General features: G+C 38.1%; 1 pseudogene; it reads left to right on the forward strand.

Moving 5' to 3' along the window:
• The window catches only part of LOC128018143 (nephrocystin-4-like), a 66260-nt pseudogene that overhangs the window by 37057 nt on the left and 7481 nt on the right, over nt 1-21722 (forward strand).

The raw sequence follows: 21722 nt of genomic DNA on the forward strand, positions 1-21722 counted from the left end.
TCCAGGGTAAATAGGGGTCTAATGGAGGCATCTAAAAACAATTAAAAGGCCAACCGGCAACTGTACAATTATCGGACACACTGAGGAAGAACTGAATGATATTTCTGATGTTTTCAGAATTTAAACTTGCAGAAGTTGTCGATGCTAAACAGTCTTATATGGATTCGTTAGGCTATAGGGCTCTCTTTGGTTCCCAATATTGTACAAGAAGTCAGTGAAATCTGCTTTGTTAGTTTAAGAGCAAACATTAACGAGACTACAAATCTTAAAGGGGGGGTGAAATGCTCGCTTTCATTCAATATCCTGTTAATCTTGAGTACCTATAGAGTAGTACTGCATCCTTCATAACTCCAAAAAGTCTTTAGTTTTATTATATTCATAAGAGAAAGATAGTCTGTACCGATTTTTCCCGGAAAAACACGACCGGCTGGAGGCGTGACGTGTGGGCGGAGCTAAAGAATCACGAGCGCCAGTAGGCTTTTGCGTTGAGAGCGTTTGGAAGCTGTGACTTTACCGTGAGGAAAAACAAACCATGGCTAACAGTCAGATTCAGCGTATATTTATGATCCAGAATCAGATCCAGAGGCTGAAATTTAACAAGAGCAGCATCAGCAACAATGTCTCTATGTGGTATGTACTGAAACTGTATATATTTGCTTAGCGGTTTTGGAAAATGACTAAGTTCCACTTTGTCGTCTTTTTTTATTTTTTATTTTTTTAAGCTGTACATGTGGAAAGTGCAGTTTGATGACAACATCGCATGTTGTTTACTTGATGTGCTTACGCGCCGATAGCTAAGTTAACAACACAGAGATATTTGAAGCAGTTTTACTCGTTCAGTTTGATGACAACATCGCATGTTGTTTACTTGATGTGCTTACGCGCCGATAGCAAAGTTAACAACATAGAGATATTTGAAGCAGTTTTACTCACCGCATGCGGTTCCAACACACGATCGTGACCCTTTTTCGTTGGACTGCATTATCATTAAGACATAAACGATGTGCAAACTGGGCCTTGTTTGTAAAACAAGCATCTTCGAAATGCAGGGAACAAACAAAAACACTCCGTTGATGCTCTGTAAAAATAAACTCCATCCACTGGTCCCTTAATGCTGTTTATTTTTTTAAATCTGTGCAGGGTTGTCTTGCCCTGGCAACCAAAACATTTCGCGACACTCTCGCTCTGATCAGTGAATGTCTGTTGTGCTCTCAGTGCTCTGCTATACGAGAGCGCGCGCTCTTCCGGCAGAAGTGCCCTTAGGACCCATATAAGGAAATTCCGCTCCATCTAACGTCACACAGAGCCATACTCGAAAAAAACTTTCCGAAACTTGTGACAAACCGGAAGGAGTATTTTTGGAACAGAAATACTCCTTCAAACGTACAACTTAATTTTTGAAACTTTGTCCATGTTTAGCATGGGAATCCAACTCTTTAACAGTGTAAAAAACTCAGTATGCATGAAATAGTATTTCACCCCCCCCCCCCTTTAAGATGTACATTCTTTGAAATGGTATTCTTTAATATTAATGCTATTTTTTCTTAGAACAACAGTATATCCAGCAGTATTTTGATTGTGGAACCTTATGTGCGAAAATGCTGTTATCTGTATAACCTGGTCATAAAACTTGTTCTGATCTTTATTAAAACAACAATATATTAACACAGTCTGCTTAAGCAACTAACACACAAACAATGAGTAATTTTTATTTTCTTTCATTTTTATAGCATGTTATATATCATAGATGGATCAAGCAGAATAAGCAGAAGCAGAATGAGCTTTATTGCCAGGTATGTTTACACATACGAGGAATTTGTTTTCGTGACAGAAGCTCCGCAGTACAACAGAATGACAGCGACAGAACATAAAACACATAATAAAAGAATAAAAAATACAAATAAGTAGATAGTGAATGACAATATACAAATTGACAATTGTAGGCAGGTATATTACAAAATGCAGTTATGTATGTACATGTATATTATGTGCAAAATTTAAGTGTATACTAAGTATGTGTGTTAGATAAATAAGTGTGTGTGTATATAAATATAAAGTGTAGAGTGTTCGCAGTTATTATCAGCTGTTCATAAGATGGATTGCCTGAGGGAAGAAACTGGTCCTTTGTCTGGTCGTTCTAGTGTTCAGTGCTCTGTAGCGTCGACCAGATGGCAACAGTTCAAAGAGGGAGTGTGCTGGATGTGAGGGGTCCAGAGTGATTTTGACAGCCCTTTTTCTCACTCTGGATAAGTACAGTTCTTGAATAGAAGGGAGGGTTGTACCGATGATTCGCTCAGCAGTCCGGACTACCCTCTGTAGTCTTCTGAGATCAGATTTAAAAGCTGAGCTGAACCAGACAGTTACTGAAGTGCAGAGGATGGATTCAAAGATGGTGGAGTAGAACTGTTTCAGCAGCCCCTGTGGCAGGTTAAACTTCCTCAGCTGGCGAAGGAAGTACAACCTCTGCTGGGCCTTTTTCACAATGGAGTCAATGTGAATGTCCCACTTCAGGTCCTGAGAGATAGTGGTGCTCAGGAACCTGAATGACTCCACTGCAGTCACAGGGTTGTTCATGGTTGTGAGTGGGGGGAGTGTGTGGTGTATTTTGCCGGTTCTCCAAAGAATCGAACTCAGTCAGGGATTTTTCTCTCAGAAGAAAAGACTTTATTTTAAGCAAAACAAAGCCGAGAGGTCCTTGCAAGGTGATCTCCCGAAATGCTAGGTTGCATCTTATTATATACCCTATACAGGGCGTTTCCAAATAGTCAAACTTTTCCTTATGCTTGCAATTTTGATCCCTCCCTAGAGAGGAGAGGCCCCCTTTCTGTATGTCTGGCCATATGTTTTTCTCAGTTCTGAACATTCCTGCAACAAAAATGGCTAGATTCACATTGATTATTCTTGTTTGATTACAATCTTACTAATACAAATCTTCCACAAGTGCAGGGGGGTTTCTCCTGAAGTCCACGATCATCTCCACTGTTTTGAGCATGTTGAGCTCCAGGTTGTTGAGACTGCACCAGACAGCCAGTTCTTTAACCTCCTGTCTGTAAGCAGACTCGTCACCGTCCTGAATGAGGCCGATGAGTTAAGAGACAAACAAAAAATGCAACTATCTATCTTAATTATGTACATAGTGTTATATCACATATATAAGTCTTTTTTCTTGATAAATAATCACCTATTACTGTCTGGGATCAAATATTATTCCTTGTTGTAACACTTGCTCACTCAGTCACCATTTTATAAAACACTACAGTATAATGATCATAAAATAAATGCGATTCAGGTTAATGCTAAGCTGAAACATTTGTCTCTGGTTGTTTTCTAATTAAAAATATATATATTTTGTGTTTAATGTGTAGACATCTGACTTATGTATCCCTCTATTACTATTTTCAATGGAGTTTCATTCAGTCACAGGATGTGCCCTGAAACACACGCACACACACATTCCCACCCGTTCTGTGCCAGACCTGTGTCTCAGACTTGTAATTACTGTTCTCACCAGTCAGTAATCACAGGTAAAGCCCACTGAATGTTTGGGCCGGTTGGTGCTTGTTGTGAAACCCATGGCAGCAAAGCACTTATACTGTAGTTTAGACAATTTGCTTCTTCTCAATGCACAGCAATCACTGCTTAGAGATAGAAACCAGCAAGATAAGGGTCATTGGCCAAGGAGAATTCACCCACACCAAAATTGCAGTTTTTCTACATAAGTGTTGTTTTTGTATTTTTATTTTTTACTCTTCCGCCTATTCTTCCATTTCTCCCTGTTTAACATTCTTTTTGACCACAGAATGTTTCTCATTGCAAGGCACCAGTCAATTCATCTCTCTTTGTCACATTGTGATGGTCACCATCAGTTCAGCCAAATAACAACAGCCTCAGTCTCTTTGTGTGAAACAAGCAAGAACAGCCCAGTTGCAATTAGAACAAAAACATCTCTAATAGCAAATCTAACTCTTTGACTGTCATTCTTAAGTCTGTCTTTGAGGAATGCTTTGCTTTACCTATATTTCTCATACTGTGATCCGAGAAAAAAAGAAAGAAAGAAAGAAAGAAAGGAAGGAAGGAAGGAAGGAAGGAAGAAACAGCAACCAATCTGGCTTCAGAAGTGGATATTCAACTGAGAATGCCTTGGTCTCAGTTGTTGAAGCCCTAAGACTGGCAAGAGCGGAATCCAAATCTTCAGTACTTATCCTGCTTGATCTTTCCGCTGTTTTGACACGGTTAACCACCAGATCCTCCTATCAACCCTACTGGCAAAGGGCATCTCAGGAACCACACTTCAGTGGTTTGAGTCTTACCTATCAGATAGGTCATTCAAAGTGTCTTGGAGAGGTGAGGTGTCCAAGTCACAACATCTAACTACTGGGGTGCCTCAGGGCTCAGTTCTTGGACCACTTCTCTTCTCTGTCTACATGGCATCATTAGGTTCTGTCATTCAGAAACATGGCTTTTCATACCACTGCTATGCTGATGACACTCAACTCTACCTCTCATTCCATCCTGATGATCCGACGGTAGCATCTGAGCTTGTCTAACAGACATTTCTTGCTGGATGATGGACCATCACCTTCAACTCAACTTCAACTTGACAAGAGAGAACTGCTTGTGGTTCCAGCAAACCAATCGTTTCATCACAATTTCACCATCAAGTTAGGCACATCAACCATAACTCCTTCAAAAACAGCCAGAAGCCTTGGAGTTATGATTGATGATCAGCTGACTTTCTCAGACCACATTGCTAAAACTGTCAGATCCTGCAGATTTGTTTTATTCAACATCAAGAAGATCAAGCCCTTTCTTTCGGAACATGCGGCACAACTCCTTGTTCAAGCTCTTGTTCTGTCCAGGCTGTTGCAATGCTCTCTTGGCAGGTCTTCCAGCCAGTTCTATCAAACCTTTACAATTAATGCAGAATGCGGCAGCAAGATAAATTTTTTATGAGCCGAAAATTATACACATCACACCTCTGTTTATCAATTTGCACTGGCTACCAATAGCTGCTTGCATAAAATTCAAGGCATTGATGTTTGCCTACAAAACTACCACTGGCTCTGCACCCATTTACCTAAATGTATTACTTCAGACTTATGTGCCCTCTGGAAGCTTGCGTTCTGCAAGTGAACGTCGCTTGATTGTGCCATCCCAAAAAAGACCAAAGTCACTTTTACTGACTTTTAAATTAAATGTTTCGGCTTAAAACACATCTCTTCCATCTTTATTTGACCTTCTAACTGTATCATTCTTCGACTATTTTAATTTTATTCTTAAAAAAATCAAACTACCTTTCTTATAATTTGTATTTTCTTTTCTTTTAATTTATTATGCAATTATGTGTGTGTGTGTGTGTGTGTGTGTGTGTATATAAGACCTCTAACACTAGATTGCTCTATTCTTTTTCTATTCTATCTGTTTTCTTTTCATTTATTATATTATTTAAAAGCCCTTGCTACGTGTACTGTGTTAAGCTAACTGAGACTTGTTATAGCACTTACAGTTTATATCATTACTCTTTTTGTTGTTTTTGATTGCTTCCACTGTCCTTATTTACAGTATAAGTTGCTTTGGATAAAAGCGTCTGCTAAATGAATATAGATACAGTACAGACCAAAAGTTTGGACTTACCTTCTCATTCAAAGAGTTTTCTTTATTTTCATGACTATGAAAATTGTAGAGTCACACTGAAGGCATCAAGGGGTATTTGACCAAGAAGGAAAGTGATGGGGTGCTGCACCAGATGACCTGGCCTCCATAGTCACCGGACCTGAACCCAGTCGAGATGGTTTAGGGGTGAGCTGGACCGCAGACAGAAGTCAAAAGGGCCAAAAAGTGCTAAGTATCTCTCGGGGAACTCCTTCAAGATTGTTGAAAGACCATTTCATGTGACTACCTCTTGAAGCTCATCATGAGAATGCCAAGAGTGTGCAAAGCAGTAATCAAAGCAAAAGGTGGCTACTTTGAGGAACCTAGAATATGACATATTTTCAATTTATTCCACTTTTTTGTTATGTATATAATACCATATATAGTTCCACATGTGTTAATTCATAGTTTTGATGTCTTCAGTGTGAATCTACAATTTTCATAGTCATGAAAATAAAGAAAACTCTTTGAATGAGAAGGTGTGTCCAAACTTTTCATCTGTACTGTATATATTAGTGGTGGACATAGATTATTTTTTGCGGTTGAGGCCCGTCAGTGCGTTCCAGGAGCGTTGTGTCTGCAGCAGTGCAGCGATCGTTTACGTACCAAGTAGCGGACTGCAAACGCATCCTGTGTGAAAGCACAATGAGTCCGTGCTGCTTCAGCACCTCATATATAACTCACATGGACTGCATACGCACTGCAGACGGATTATGTGTGAATGCAGGCATGCATCTTTTCGATGTTTCCATTGGGAAGCTTCTTTAAACCAAAACAAAAAAATCCCTGTAGCAAACCCGGCGGCATCTTAGCTGCATCCATGTTAGCACAGCACGTTTGATGTGGTAATTTCAAAGTAGGCATACACACAGGTGCAAAGACTCGTTCTCGCTCTCTACAGATTCGGCTAGGTATACATCCGCGCCAAAATATCAAGGTGAAAGTCATCATAGCTCGCGTGGTATAGACTCAGCTCCCAACCCAACTATGAGAATAGATTAATGGCGATATTTTTTTTATCGCCCGCTAAGAGTCTCCCGTTAATGCATCACGTTAATGCAGATAACGGCTCATATATATATATATATATATATATTTATATATATATATATATATATATATATATATATATATATATATATATATTAGGGGTGTAACGATACGCGTATTCGTATTGAACTGTTCGGTACGACGCTTTCGGTTCGGTACGCGGTACGCATTATGTATACCGAACGGTTCGTTGGAGTAATTAATTATATTTGAAAAAAAAAAAAAAAAAAGAGAGAGAAAGAAATATAATGATATGCGTTCAACAAGGTAGCCCAATAACCCAAACAACGTAACAGGCAACGCCCCTGACACTCCCGAAGAAGAAAAAAACACCATCTTATATGTTTATGTTAGGCTACTCAGCAGGCGCTCGCTCACTCAGTACACGCTGAAGGCTCGTTGCAAAATAGCCAATGCGTTTAACAGACTAGAAATGAGAAGATCCTCCAATAACCAACAGGTCTGGTGTTTGGGTGCACTTTGGATTCCCTTTAAGCTATAATGGTGATGGCAAGAGAGTGGTGGATAAATAAACAACGGTATGTCGCATCTGCAACATGACAGGGTACACGAGCGGGATTACAAAAAAAAAAAAAACAGCGGGAATATCTGGGATATATGCGTCAGTACTATCTGGGAAAAGACGAAAAAAAGGAGAAACATGCACGCAGCAAACTATCCCTGCAGCATTTAGACACTATAGCTTACAGGGAATCCAACCCAAACACCAGACCTGTTGGTTATTTTAGGATCTTTTATTTCTGGTCTGTTAAATGCATTAGACATTTTGCAACGAGCCTTCAGCGCGTGCTGAGTGAGCGAGCGCCTTAGGGGCCGTTCACATATCGTGCCTAAAAACGCATGGAAAACGCTAAGCGCGTCTTTCTCCTGAGGCGTCTGTCTTTGCTAAGCAACAATGACGTGCTCTCTCCATGAGACGCGGAAATTTCAGCGAAGGATAAATGGATTTGCAGCTCTAAAAATCGCTTGCAGTAGCTCTGCTACTGAATTTATTTCAAAATTGCAATCCATATACAACTATGATCAGCTGTTCCTTCATCTTGGCTGAGCTCTCAACGTTGTTACGGGAAAGGATGAAGCTGATTGGTTAGTTCTTGTCACATGACCCGCGGTGCGCTTGCGGCATTCTGAAAAGTTGAGATGTTTTTACATTTTGCTGTATCTAAAACGTATCGAACCGAACCGAACCGAACCGTGACATCAGTGTATCGTATCGAACCGAACCGTGAATTTTGTGAACCGTTACACCCCTAATATATATATATATATATATTTATTTATATATGCATCAACATTCACAAAACACTGTCCACTGTTATTTTTTACAGAAAAGAGTTCAACAAGCTCGTAATCATGACTTCTTAAGATGGAAACAGGAAGTTTCCAATAGCACGTGAAGAACGCAGAGAAGTGTTCTAATGACAGCATTGCTAAGATTAGTTTTTTTGAGGATCCAACAGAGGATCACAGTATTGTGACATATGGAAATGTAGTTTGCAAAAATCTGCTTAGAAAACAGTATCTGTTTCTGCAGCAATGCTGAGAAAGCAACATGTATTAGGATTGCATTATGAATTGCATTATGACACATTTTAGAATGCAGTGATGTGTGAAACCAAACTTGCAGCTAGCAGCATTCAAACAATTAGGCAGGGTGGTGGGTCGTGACCCAAAAAACTGATAATTTCTGATCGGATAAACTGTATAATCATACACAGTTAGGATAAATTAAAGGATTAGTTGACTTCCAGAAAAAAAAAAATCCAGATAAATTACTCGCCCCTATGTCATTAAATATCATCTTCAGTCACAAAGAAATTAAAGTTTTTGAGGAAAACCTTCCAGGATATTTCTCCATATAATGGATTTAAAAGGTGGCCAACTGGTTGAAGGTTCAAATTGCAGTTTAAATGCAGTTTCAAAGGTCTCTACACTATCCCAACTGGAAAAAAGAGGTCTTATCTAGCAAAAAAAATGGCCATTTTCTAAACAAAATTGTACAGATGAAGAGCTAACCACACGTGACCTTTCCAACATTATTACGGAATGTGTGAATTTGCGGACACACTTCACGGAGCTAGTGCAAGATGTGCATTTGTGGTTAAGGTATAAAAACATTTCACTAGATTAGACCCCTATTCCTCAGCTGGGATCATGTAGAGCCCTTTTGACCTTGAACCAACTGGGCACAATTGAAGTCCATTTTATGGAGAGAAATCCTGGAATGTTTTCCTCAAAACAATAATTTCTTTGCGACTGAATAAAGAAAGACATGAACTTCTTGGATGACATGGGGCTGAGTACATTATCTAAAACAATTTATTCTGTAAGTAAATTAATCCTAGTAATTTTTGCATAGGTGGAAAAAACATCCTGTATCTTTTGTTGATGACATCACAAGGCCATATAAATATAATACATTTATATAAAAAATTATATATGTATATATATATATATATATATATATATATATATATGTCACATTGTATATATAATTTATATAATATATATGAGAAAGAATATATATATATATCAGATATATAAGTAGATATTGTTTATTTATAAAAAAAAAAATTATAAGTTTGATTGTAAGGACAGTTTTCATGTAATGTCACACATGTACATTCCATTCTGAAGCAAAGCATATTGAATGTACGGTAAGGTTCTGGCTTCAGTAATTTGCTTGAATTGTGTGTGCATGTCTGTGCAACAGTATCCATTCTGGTTTGTCTGTACACTGAAGAGCAGGCTGCTTATGACTCTGGAAGACATCAGTGCCACATAATGTTGTGTCCTGCAAAGATAGCTGAGACACAGCCAGTGAAAAATAATACAGAAGCTCCCACATGTCTTTGGGCCACAAGTGGGCTGTTACAGGATAGGTGTGTGTATGTCAGCCTGATGAGATGGGGATAAGGAGAGTGCTTCAACATGCTCTTGTTCATCACAGAGATGCCCTATTGTCTCCAATGCAATGTCAATCTTTCTCTCTCTCCCTCCCTCTCTCTCTGTAGGAAGGACTACAGTGGGAATTTAGGTTTAGGAAAAACACTGGCAGTCTCTTTTTGATCCTTCGTCTTTTGATCCTCTGTGGTTCTGTCTTTATTGGCGTTAAATCACAGGATTATGTTGGTTGTGATGTTGAAATCGCATTGAAGCATGAATCTCAGAGCAGGTATATCTGAAAGTGGGTCTCATTGGGTGGGAGGGATAACTGGAAAAGACCAAGATGGATTTGAGGCCAAATGGAGGTTGAAAATTGTCCCCCCGAGAAAGTGAGGAAAGACAGCATGTGTGTCTTGTAGGGCGAAGGATGTTGTTTATGCATGTGTATATGTGTGTTGCAGCAAGCAATGCCAGACGAGCCTGCCGATTGCCAGAAATTGACAGCGAGCTGGTCAGACTGCTTCAAAGCACCATGAGGGAAGTAGGCAGAGCCGCACTGCATCAGTAGGCCGAAGCGAAAGAAGTGCACCAGAGGAAGATCGACAGAATGGCAGCTGTCCATCAACACAAGGAGCAGAAGACAACACCCTCTTTTCAGGACAGCTCAAATATCATGGTAAGAAAGAAGGACAGTTTTCAGTTGAGCTGGATCGAAAAGCTGTCTGTCTCAGTATGAGCTGATATTCACTAGCACTGTGCTCCATGTGATCCTGAAGGGATAGTTCAGACAAAAATCGATTATTTATTCACTCTCATGTCATTTGAAACCCATTTTACTTTCTTCTTTAATGAACAAAGGTTTGGATCACTTAATTCATTGAAAAGATCCAATTCAAAAGAGTAATTTGTTTACAAATTTGAAATCTCTTGAATGTGCCTATTAGAACAAGGGCAGATATTCTTGTTGTCAGTTAATAATGAGTCAAATTTTCATTTGTTCCTTTCACAAAGCTATCATATGACTTCAAATGACTTGAAATACTGAACACGTGTCGTGTCGTATGGGACAATTTTGTGATACTTTATTGTGCTTTTTTGTAATGTTGAAGCTTGACAGCTCCAGTTTTCATTCACTTTCATTATTCGGAAAAAAGCTCCCAAGATATTCTTCAGAAATTCAACTTTTATGAAAGAAAGTAAGTCATATGGGTTTTGAAAAACAGAAAAACCAATGAAAATAGTACTTTTTGGTGATCTATTGTGTTCCTTTCAAAACAAGTGCTTTATTTTAGCTCCAAAGAGGAAACGGGTGAAACTGTGTTGCATTATTCACCAGTTCCTCCCACTCTGTGAGAATGATGAAATCGAACCTAAATTCACTTTTTTTTCCCACTCAACAGCCTGGCACAGTCTTGCTTCAGGCACATCAGTTTTATTAGTTTCTATGTCTTTCCGGTGTAGTTTCAGTATGTAATTTCTTAGGATACTTTCTTTCAGAGGCATCGGGCAGAGCGTATGCAGCATTCCTGTGACCTGCGTGTGATTGAAGCCTATCGTGAGTGCTGTAAAGTACAGGAGATCACCAACATGCTCTCTCAGGGCATCACTACTAAACACACTCTCTATGCCACACTCGGAACGGCAGAGTTCTTTGAATTCGTACTCAAGATTCAATGTTCCTCACACTATCACCATTGAATATGATGACCCAGAGTCAAATTAGGCTTTTGAATCCTATACAACAGTTGTTGTCAAACTTTAGCATTGAATTACCATTTAGACACATTTATATCTCAGTCTGAGCCTTATAATGTCAAATAACATAATATTTTCATTAATGTCAATATTCCTGCAGTTAGTTTGTGGAGTTTTGGAACCTTGACCGCTGATTAGAGCAACAGTCTGGCAGAACTTCTATTTCAGACTGTTAACATTATCAATAAAATGCATTATCAACTGAGTGCTGAGGGTCAAAGCGGGTCACTCTTAAAGCTAACCTTAAGGAAACTGAGCATCTAGATGCCACTCGCAAACAACATAATTTCTTGCGTTTTTGTTAATCCCTTCAGATTATTTTTAAACATTATGGGAATGCCACTTTTGACTGTTCTCTAAATAGTAAAAACTACAAAAATATTTCATTAAAAAGTTCCATGGATGATGTATAGTGCAAATAATGTTTTATGCTGACATTTTGAGAACATTATAAAAGACCAGATTTGACTTTGAACGAACATTCTACTGAAATTACCGATATTTTGGGACCTCTGAACTTCGCCACACTGTTCGCCAAAGTTCTGAGAATGGTCCTTAGTTGGGTATCTATGGGTCTAGTTATCTATTCCTCTATCCATCCTACTTTTGGCCTTTTGCCTCTTTATTAGAGAGACTGTGTTAAACTAAGTCAAATCTGTTAATACTGTTAGTAATTTCAATCAGAACAACAGTGTGGTGACACTTTTAAATGGAAATCTACGAGAGTGTGTCTGTGTGTGATAGTGAGTTTTTGTCTGAGATGTTTGAATACTATAGTACCTTAATGTGTGCTTTCATTATAAGACTAATGCCAATTTTTTTTTTTACATTCTCAGTTCATTATGCAGATGGTTTAAGAAAAATGCTTTAAAGCTAATATGTACATACAGTAGTAAGCCTATACTTTAATCATGCTCAGCAGGCACTTTGTCCATTCAAAGATTACATAAAGCCTTTGCCTCTGGCATTACAGCCCTGAAAAAAATTATGCAGAGATCAATGTTCCATTCACATGTGAACAGCCTGAAAATGAACATCTGAATGAATGAGTTTTCCTCAGCGGGGCATTACAGGGGCCAAGCGCTTCCCAGGGGGTTGGTAAACAACACTGAATAAATAATCAGTGACACCCCCCCCCCCCATTCCAGCTTATTTTAATTGCAGCTTGATGTAAAATATCTTCGCCCATCCAGGGCCCATGTGAAGCTCGAGGATCCAGGATTATACCGCAGAAAATATGAGTTTTCTGCAGGCCATAGACTGAGTCCGCACACTCCATCATGATGAACACAAGCCAAGAAAGGGAGAGAGAGAAGTTAGGAGGTTGAAGTGGAATAAATTACAGCATTAACACCCCTGCATTTCTCAGTGTTTAATTAAAAAAAGACATTAGTAGCCTAAACTCCACACACACACACACTTTGCTTTGCTTTAGGACAAAACAAATATTCTCTGCTGCCCTTCTTCATGAAGTATGTTTGTATGGCAAACGTTTTCCCAGTTTGCATTGTGTTGTGGCATAAAACTGAAGCACTTTGTAATGTGTCATGGAGGTAGCTGCTCACCCAGGAGCGGTGTGTGCTTGTCTGTGCGTGAATCCTGTGAGTCAGTCCAAAGAACTCTTGTATGCACCGAGCTGTGGCAGGGAAACAAATACCTGAGATCTGGAGTTTGCATTTGCACATGTTGAATTGATGCTTCTCTCTTCCAGTGCATAGGATATGTCAGGTCTGTGTTTGTATTGCTGATGTATGTAACAAATTAGCTCAAAGTGAGATGAACATAATTAATCATAACGGGTTATTATTAATTATATTCATCTTCAGGAATTACTTGTAGCATAGCATTGATAGTACAATAAAATGATTTGTTCGTCCGCAAGACAGACAGTGTTAATTGTTTATTGACTCCAAGTAAAACTATTTCTCTGGCCACAAAAAATAATTGTAATACTAATACATTGCTCACAGAGCATGTAACAATACTGGAACGTTAAAGTGACCTCATCCTGTGAGCAACAAACTCAGACAACCAAGTGTGAATACATATGGATGTTTAATAAACTACACTACAGGTGAACATGCAACATCTGACTAGACACAAACATACACACATTAAACATAGATGCCAACACAAAGAAGGCATGGATATAGAGAGAGAGAGCACTGTAGAGAGGGAGAGAGAGAGAGCGCGCAACCTGTTAAGAACCATCAAAGAATCTCATCACCTTAATTAAAAGGCATCAAAGCCTAGAAGCGCATTTAAATAGTTATCAAGCGGTTACTTGCATTGGTTCTGTAGGTTCTGAGTAAAGTGTCCCGATGCATGTATAATGCGTAGATTTCTGTTGAATCCTGTTAGGAGTAAAACATTCGTCATTTCATCCATGGGTTGACTGCTCCGAAGTGAATCTGAAAGTTGCTGAAAACTGCCAGAAGATCGGACTACAGTCGCAAAGTCGGAAGGGGAGTCGCAAGGCTTCCAAGGTGATGGGTTTCTCCAGGGAACCGCAAGCTAAGAGAAGCTTCCTTTTCGGTTGTGGGAAAGGTTTTATCTGGTTTCCCTGTAACACCCCTTTTGGTTGGATTGACCTTTAACAGGGCATGTAGTTTCAGCGGGAAAGTGTTTCTTTGTCCTGTTGACACCTCATTTGCATGCCTTATGACTGGCGTGAGTAATTGGTGTAGTTTTACCCAAAATATGGTGCAAATAGTGTGAGGCATTTCATGATCACATAGAGTACATCATGGTTTGAGGAATAAAGAGCAGATCATTTTGATACCAAGAATGAAACATTTAGAAGATATTAAACCAGAGATACATTTATACACCTAAATATTAGCATTTAGCGCTTAACTAATGCAAATAAACTGTGGTAACAAGACTTATGTAATAGGGAAACATAATGACAACACATGCATATACCAGATGCATTTTTTTTAACTAATTGATTATAGTCTAAAATAAAGAAAATGTCTTTATGTGTGTCATGTGTTTTGAAATTGTGGAGACAGACCTCTGGTCTAGTCAGGCCATTGGTGCCTGCCACAGGGGTAATTTTCTCCTCCTGGAATGCGTTTGAAGTCCGATTGAGAGGAGCAGAGAGTTGCTGTTTAACATCATCTTGATAGTTGAGGGAAAATCCTTGGCAATTTAGCCCCCATAAGTGTAGAATGTGAGGCCATGTCTACGATATGCAATATGCAATATGCAAATCTCAAAAGGCTAAAAAGAATTTCTAAGATATAAAGCCCACACCTGACCGGATCGTATACTTCAGTTCTCCAATTGGAAGGATATAACTTAATCTTACATGATCGTAAACAGATGATACATGTATGCCACAAAGCCAACCTTATAAAATCACCTCTCTCTTATACTTTTTCTCACCTGTAAATGGGTACAATGAATGGATAAAGTGCAAAAGATTGATAAATGCAAGATACTGCATTATAATGTTTCTATTAATGTTATCTTATGGAAAGATAAAGTGAAGTTTCCTGGAAGTAATAAGGTAAATCTTATTCTAGATTCAACAAATAAATCAGGAGATTTAACTGACATCATGTCAACGGTCTCTGGAAAGAGGTTTGGAGACAGTTATATTTTTTTTCCATGTCTGGGCAGCAACATCTTATACTTGCTGACCTGGGCTTGGGCATGTTTTCTATTTAGGCCTGATAACATTTCAGTGTACCTTTTTCTCTTTATCGTCCTCTTTTTTCCCTCTGTTTTGCAAAACCATTTTAAAAGAGCTCTTTGCATATACTGTCGCCTTGGAAATATAAGGTTTCATCTGCCATTTTTGTCAAAATTGAGTTATTCACATATTCTTATTCTGTGACAACTTATTTACATTGTGTTTTTATAAGTTGTGTACATTTTGTGACTGATTTATGAAAGAGACTTGTTCCCCATATCCCATATCACTATATTGAATGCAAACACTTTGAAGCTCAATATATCGAAACTGCTAAGAATACTGATAGACGTTTAAAATTCCAAGGTGACGATATGCTTCTCTATGAAAGAAAGGGAAATGGGCTTTGCTTTTGTTTACATAAGTATACTTTTCTGCCACTTGCCTGGCTCTCTGTTATTAAAGAGAGAATGTGATTGAATTTTCTGAGACTTGGTGTCACATCTTCTGAAGTATATACAGTACAAAAGAGTTTTTACACCTCTAAATTCTTTCTTTTTCTTATTTTTTATTTTTTTCATTTATGTCGAATGATCCCTTCTCGGGCCCGGAGGTGCTGCCTTTGATGTTTCAAATGCCCTTTTCCTTCATATATTTGTGCATGAAATTTGTCTCTATGAAACAGAAAGTAATATTTCACACCCAGTGTGTGTTATCTTTAAACCTACCCTCCCAGGAGTTTCAGTTCTGTGAGGGCTTATGTTTGACTGTATCATGCATACTCAAATACTCTTTTTCACTGCCAATAAGATACTGCTGGCAATGCAAAGAAAATCCACAAGCTGTTCTTTTCTTCTCCTCTCTGTCTCTCTTTTTGCTGTTTTTCATCTTTTTCTGTTTTTATCCCTCAGGCTAATCGTGAGAAGTGAGGACTGGAGATACTTCAAGGAGTTGACGAAGATTTAAGGTATTTCACCTAAAGAAGAGCACACAGACTCCACAGGTTTACCTACGGCCCAAAGAAAGTATCCATGTCCTCTTCAAGTACAAAACCTTCATGCATGGTCACACTTTCCCTATTCAGGTAAATCTAGGGTGAACTCTCTTGGACATTTACTCAACTTTTTTCGTTGTTGTTTTGTGGGTTTTTATTTTGTATTTAAATTTTTTCACCCTGATGTGGTAAAGTCTGGACAGGCCACTACATAGACACAAGTAAATCTCAAGTGAACCGTCCACTGAACTGTTGGTGCTGGAAAACAACATCATTTGGAGAAAATGTGGACTATTTAATTGTTTTTGTGTGTTGTGCTTTAGTATAATTCAACCATGAACGATGTGTCATCACTGAGAAAATGCATTTGTTTCCTCATTTCCCTTTTGCACTGATGAGACTTGCATTAGTTCACATGTTTCCGGTTTAATTGGATTTGGGTTTGCTTGTAGTCTGTAGTATTACAGAGGCACCCACAAGTGAAGGAGAGAGGTGAAAATGACTCAAAGCATCAGCATTAATGAAATGGATTAAAAACAGCCTCATCCAGATGGTCTGAACAGACCTGTCCAAACAATGTTTTCCCCATCCCTTAATGATATTATTTCAATATGATTGTTCTCCTTCTGAATGCTGCACTGTTTATGATGACTCTCCACAGTCATACTGCAAGATACAAAAAGCTTAAAGATTTCAAGAAGTCCACAGATGGCTCAGAAACATCTGGTTTCATATCCATCAAGGTAAGAGCTTAGTACTCACTGTACTGCTGAGCACACACAGGAACTCAGACTCTTTCTATACAGCCTGATTAGTAGTTGTGCAGTCAGAGATGTGGGCTGGCACTCCTGTAGTGCTTCAAACAATCCAGACTGAAAACAGGACTTACTGTCGACAACAGGAAAACTGAATATAATTGATGCATACTTATACGGACCAAATAGAAGCTACATGCTTTTGCGTTGCTGTTTATATTTTTAGGCTCACCATATTATATTGTGAAATAGTAATACATTTTAAAATAACTGTTCAGTTTCTTATGGTGGAAAAGCTGATTTTTCTAAAATATTATATTATATTATTGTGGCGAGTGGGGCGGGGCTGAGAGGCGTGGGAACGAGGAGTGAGGCCAGGTGCAGCTCATCTTCAATCACTACACCTGGCCTCACTCCTCGTTCCCACGCCTCTCGGCCCCGCCCCACTCGCCACAATTATATTATATTATATTATATTATATTATATTATATTATATTATATTATATTATATTATTCATAACATATGAAAAAAGATCCTTATCTTATTTATGACTTTTTTTATTTTTATTTTTTATTTGTACTTGCATATTTTACACATTGAATGGTTGGGGTAATGTGCTGTTATTTGGCATTGTGTGGTTCATTGTGCCTTTGGGCTGTTCCTGCCATATGTAGCCAAGAGAGACTGATGCCTTGCAGTTCTTCTGACAAACACTCAAACACACACACACACACACACACACACACACACACGTGCAACTCCCATATAATATTTAGGTCAGTTGGGGTCAAGCATTGCTGTGCACAACCTGACATCACCTCCAGAGGAATGCCAATGGGTTGTCTTGAGCTGTGAATCCGACAGCTAGCTCAACTGTATCTCACGCGAGAGAGGTTATGCACTCAGACTGCAGATAACTCACGGTACTTCATATCACATTACATACTGTCAGTGCTGTTCATTCGGTGGGGAATGATTTCAGATAGGCTTGTCATTTAGTGGTAGACCATGACCACCTCTGCTGAAAAGAGCAGATTACAACATCATACTGGGTCAAGGGTAGTTTTTGCTGATTTGGTGTTTAACTACAAAGAAATCTTGTGAGTTGCAATTTCAGTTTTGTTAATCTCTTAAAAAATGCAAAAATATGTTTACAGTAATGCACTTACAATTGTAGCAGAAATGAGTCAAATCAGACAAATCAAAGAGTCTATCAGAGCTGTGTGCATTGAAACATGAGCTGAATTCCTCAGGAAGTCATAAATCAGTTCTAGTGCCACAAGAACCAAGCAAGATAACCAACCAACCAACTTGTTCACACAACAGCTTTCAACATTAACACCAATAGAACAATTATTAACAATTTTAATTCGAAGAAGAGATTGTCAAATTTATTGTTCGTGATTGAAATGCAACGCTGGACATCACATGTAAACCCAGGAGATCAAGTTAAATACTTGCATTGACTCCCCCCCCCCCAGCCAGTGAAACCAGACTGAAATTCCTAAGGGGGAAGGGCTTTAAACCTTTGTCTTCACAGAAAAGTCCCTTTGCGAGAGAATGGCAAAGAAACTGCTTTTTATACATTATATATGGACCAGAATGAACTCAAAAAAGACTTATGAATGAATCATTCCATTGCTTAACTCCATATTCATTTACGTGTAACCCACACATTTGACTATCATGTATAATCACTTATTGGGTATGTCTTTTGATAACTATAGGATACCTAGTCATGTCTAGTATTCAAATAATCAAATTTTCTTGCTTGATATTGTCCTGACAATCATTTATTTGTAAAATATATCATAATCATGTTATAGGAATCATGTCCAAAATTAGACCCTGTGAGGCAAGAACCACATGCTTGGTAAGATAAACAATGATTTATGATACCCCAGACCCCAGGACCATATCTGATTGGTCAAGGCAACATTTGAGGGGTGGCCAACAAGGAAGTTTAAAAACTTTGGACACGATTAAGTCTGCTTTTAGTTCTAGTCTAGCTGCTGCTATTAGCCATGTCGGCTTTTAGTCTAACATTGCTTGTGCTATCAGTCATGCGGGCTTTTAGTCTGCTTTTAGTTCCAGCCTTGCTCGTGCTATCAGTCATGCCTGCTCTTAGCTTTTAGCTTGTAGCTTTGCTACCTAGCTTTAGCTTTTAGCATCTAGCCATGCGGTTAGTCATCAATGTTCTTTGAGCGCGGTTCCAGCGTGCCTGCCTGCTGCTACTATGCCACGATGAGAAAGAAAACAACCTAGTCTCGTCAAACTTTATTTCTTTTCTTTTCCGTTTGAGAGTTTCGTGTTCTGAGTTAAGTTTTGTAACCATTCAACTTCAACCAGCGAACACGACTCTGCACTTTCAGCCAACGCTCAACAACCACGGGCTTCCCAAGACGTCACTTCACTACTGAACTTCCAGCCAATCAGCGACACCGGGATACCCCTTTCAACTGGAGTCCCTTTCACAGCAAACGAAGGCAACGTATTCCCAGATATTTGTTGTGCTGGTGTATCTAATATAATTTTAACCCCATTGAGGAACTCAATGCGAGCGCTAATTACGTGATTGATGGTTGTTCATGTTTATGCAATTTAACGTATTGCTGATAACTTGGGATTCCATATTTCCATTCTCTTAAACTCATCTTTCCCTAACTTTCGACCTTCCTGCAACTTGTGTGAATGTGTGTGTGCGTGCGTTTATGTGTTAGATTAGTTTGTATGTCTTAGATTTATCTAATAAAGCCTTATTCATATTGAAAAGAGAAGTATCTTGTGTTTTGTGCTTACAAGTTAATGTCTTAAACTGTCGATCTTGTTACTGTGCTAATTGATAGTGTTTTCACTATAGTTTGGATATTAGTATCCAGCGCAGATTTGATGTTAAACGGCTCGTTCACTGAACCGCAGGCGCGTCTCCGTGAGCAGCCGTGAAACAGTGATTCTGTTCAAATTCCCTTTAAAATCTTAAATGATTCCCTTTGAGCTAAATTGACCTGTTTCCCTTACACAATGGAAGTCAATGGGGCAAAGCATTGCACTATGACAAATGTTGTTATGAAACAGTTTGAAAGTATAGCCAACAAGACAAATAACTCAATTTTTTGTGCAGAATAATTCATAAAAGTGTATAAAACAAGATGCAAATTTCTGCTTTTAAAGGTGCAGTTTTTAATATAGCTAGTGGATGAAATGGGCACTTCAGTTTCTCCTGTCCTATGTGTCCTACAAGTATATGAACTTAACATGTTTCCTGAATATCTGCAAATTTATTATGGTGTTTTTATGCTTAAGTACAGCACCTTTAAACCATCTAGGATACCTTTCCCCATAGACATCTATTGTGCAATATTCTACACCAGAGTTGTTATAGTTAACTAAAACTTGATTTACTAAAATAACAAAAACAGAAATACAAATAATACATCTATATATATTTTAAAATAACAAAAACTAATACAAATTACAAAAACTTGAACTGAATGTAAACAGCAAAGCAGAAAATAAAAAAAGAAAGTCCTATTCAAAATATTTATAAAAAAGTATAATACCAATGATGCTAAAAAAACACTTTTATGTTTTTACAAACTGTGGGTCAAGTTAAAATTACTATCTGTGGTAATCGACAGCATGTCGCTGATGCAGTTGATACCTGTCAGTTTATCTTGTTGCGAACCTCTGGCATTCCTGTGTTTTCTAGTGAAGGCAATTGATTTAGTTGAACCGACACCACATGTGGTGAACCAGACCTTCTGTTTCTACCAGCCTGGACTCACTTTCCTAAAGAAGGACATTCGCTTCCCTGCAGCCTGGGATGACACAGCAGGTGCTGCTGATTACAAACATCTCTGCCGCTGTAGATGCACACACACACACACACACACACACACACACACACACACACACACACACACACACACACACACAAACACGCTTCAGTGTCTGCTATTAGTCGTGAACTAAAGACCCCATTTGTGCTCTGTCTCCTTTTGTACTTGATCACAGATGGTTCTACCACCCTCCATGTGCGCTGCAGCGACCCAATGTCATCTGCTACACCACCAACCTGGTGAGCCAATCAGGAGTCACCCTTAATAGCAGCCAGCCATTCAGAATGATGATGAGTTATTAATTAGTGTCTGAGGCTTTGTGCTGACTCATTGTGGTGTCATGGCCCTCACACTTATTGTTGACAATTCTTTTTATATAAATTTTACATACACATTTCTTTTTTTTATGTTTAATAAATCATTATTTATTATATGAAATATTTATTCTTAGATTTTTAATTACAGATTATTTTATTTTGCATAAAAGGCTATCATTACTTACAATACACTTTAATATTCATATAGTTTTCATAAACTGTTTACTTTTAGATTTTTCATTAAGTGTTTTTTCATATTTATTTTTTTCATACAAGTATATTATTCAATATTTTTTTATAAAAGCCCATTATATTTTTCCAGTAGCCCATTAGTAATAAGTCAAATGAATCAGGTATTCATTATAGATTAAACATTAATGTTTTATAAGAAATTTGTATTTTAATTTTTTGAATAAATCAATATTATTTTTTTAAAGTTTCATAACCTATTTATATTTCATAATTGTTATAAATGTGTTCATAAAAGTTCGTTTTTTATATAATTTTTTTATGCAAGTATTTTTTTAATAAAATATTTATTTGTATTTTAATGGCTTTAAATATTAAACATTATTATTTTATAATTCATTTCCTTGTATTTTGAAACTTTAGTCTCCAGGAGAACCACAGGATGTTTACCTGAAAGTACCGAGTAGCCCAAATCCACAGATTAAGAAATTCTTCATTACCATTTTCACGTACATAAACCTCCATTATCGCCTTCCCTCATTTCTTTTTTTTTTTGTTCGAACCTTTTAATTTTCACTCCTCCAGATGCACACTGAGGTGTGTGTGTGTGTATGTGTGTGTG

Source organism: Carassius gibelio, chromosome A8, assembly GCF_023724105.1.
Source record: "Carassius gibelio isolate Cgi1373 ecotype wild population from Czech Republic chromosome A8, carGib1.2-hapl.c, whole genome shotgun sequence".
Classification (NCBI taxonomy): Eukaryota; Metazoa; Chordata; class Actinopteri; order Cypriniformes; family Cyprinidae; genus Carassius; species Carassius gibelio.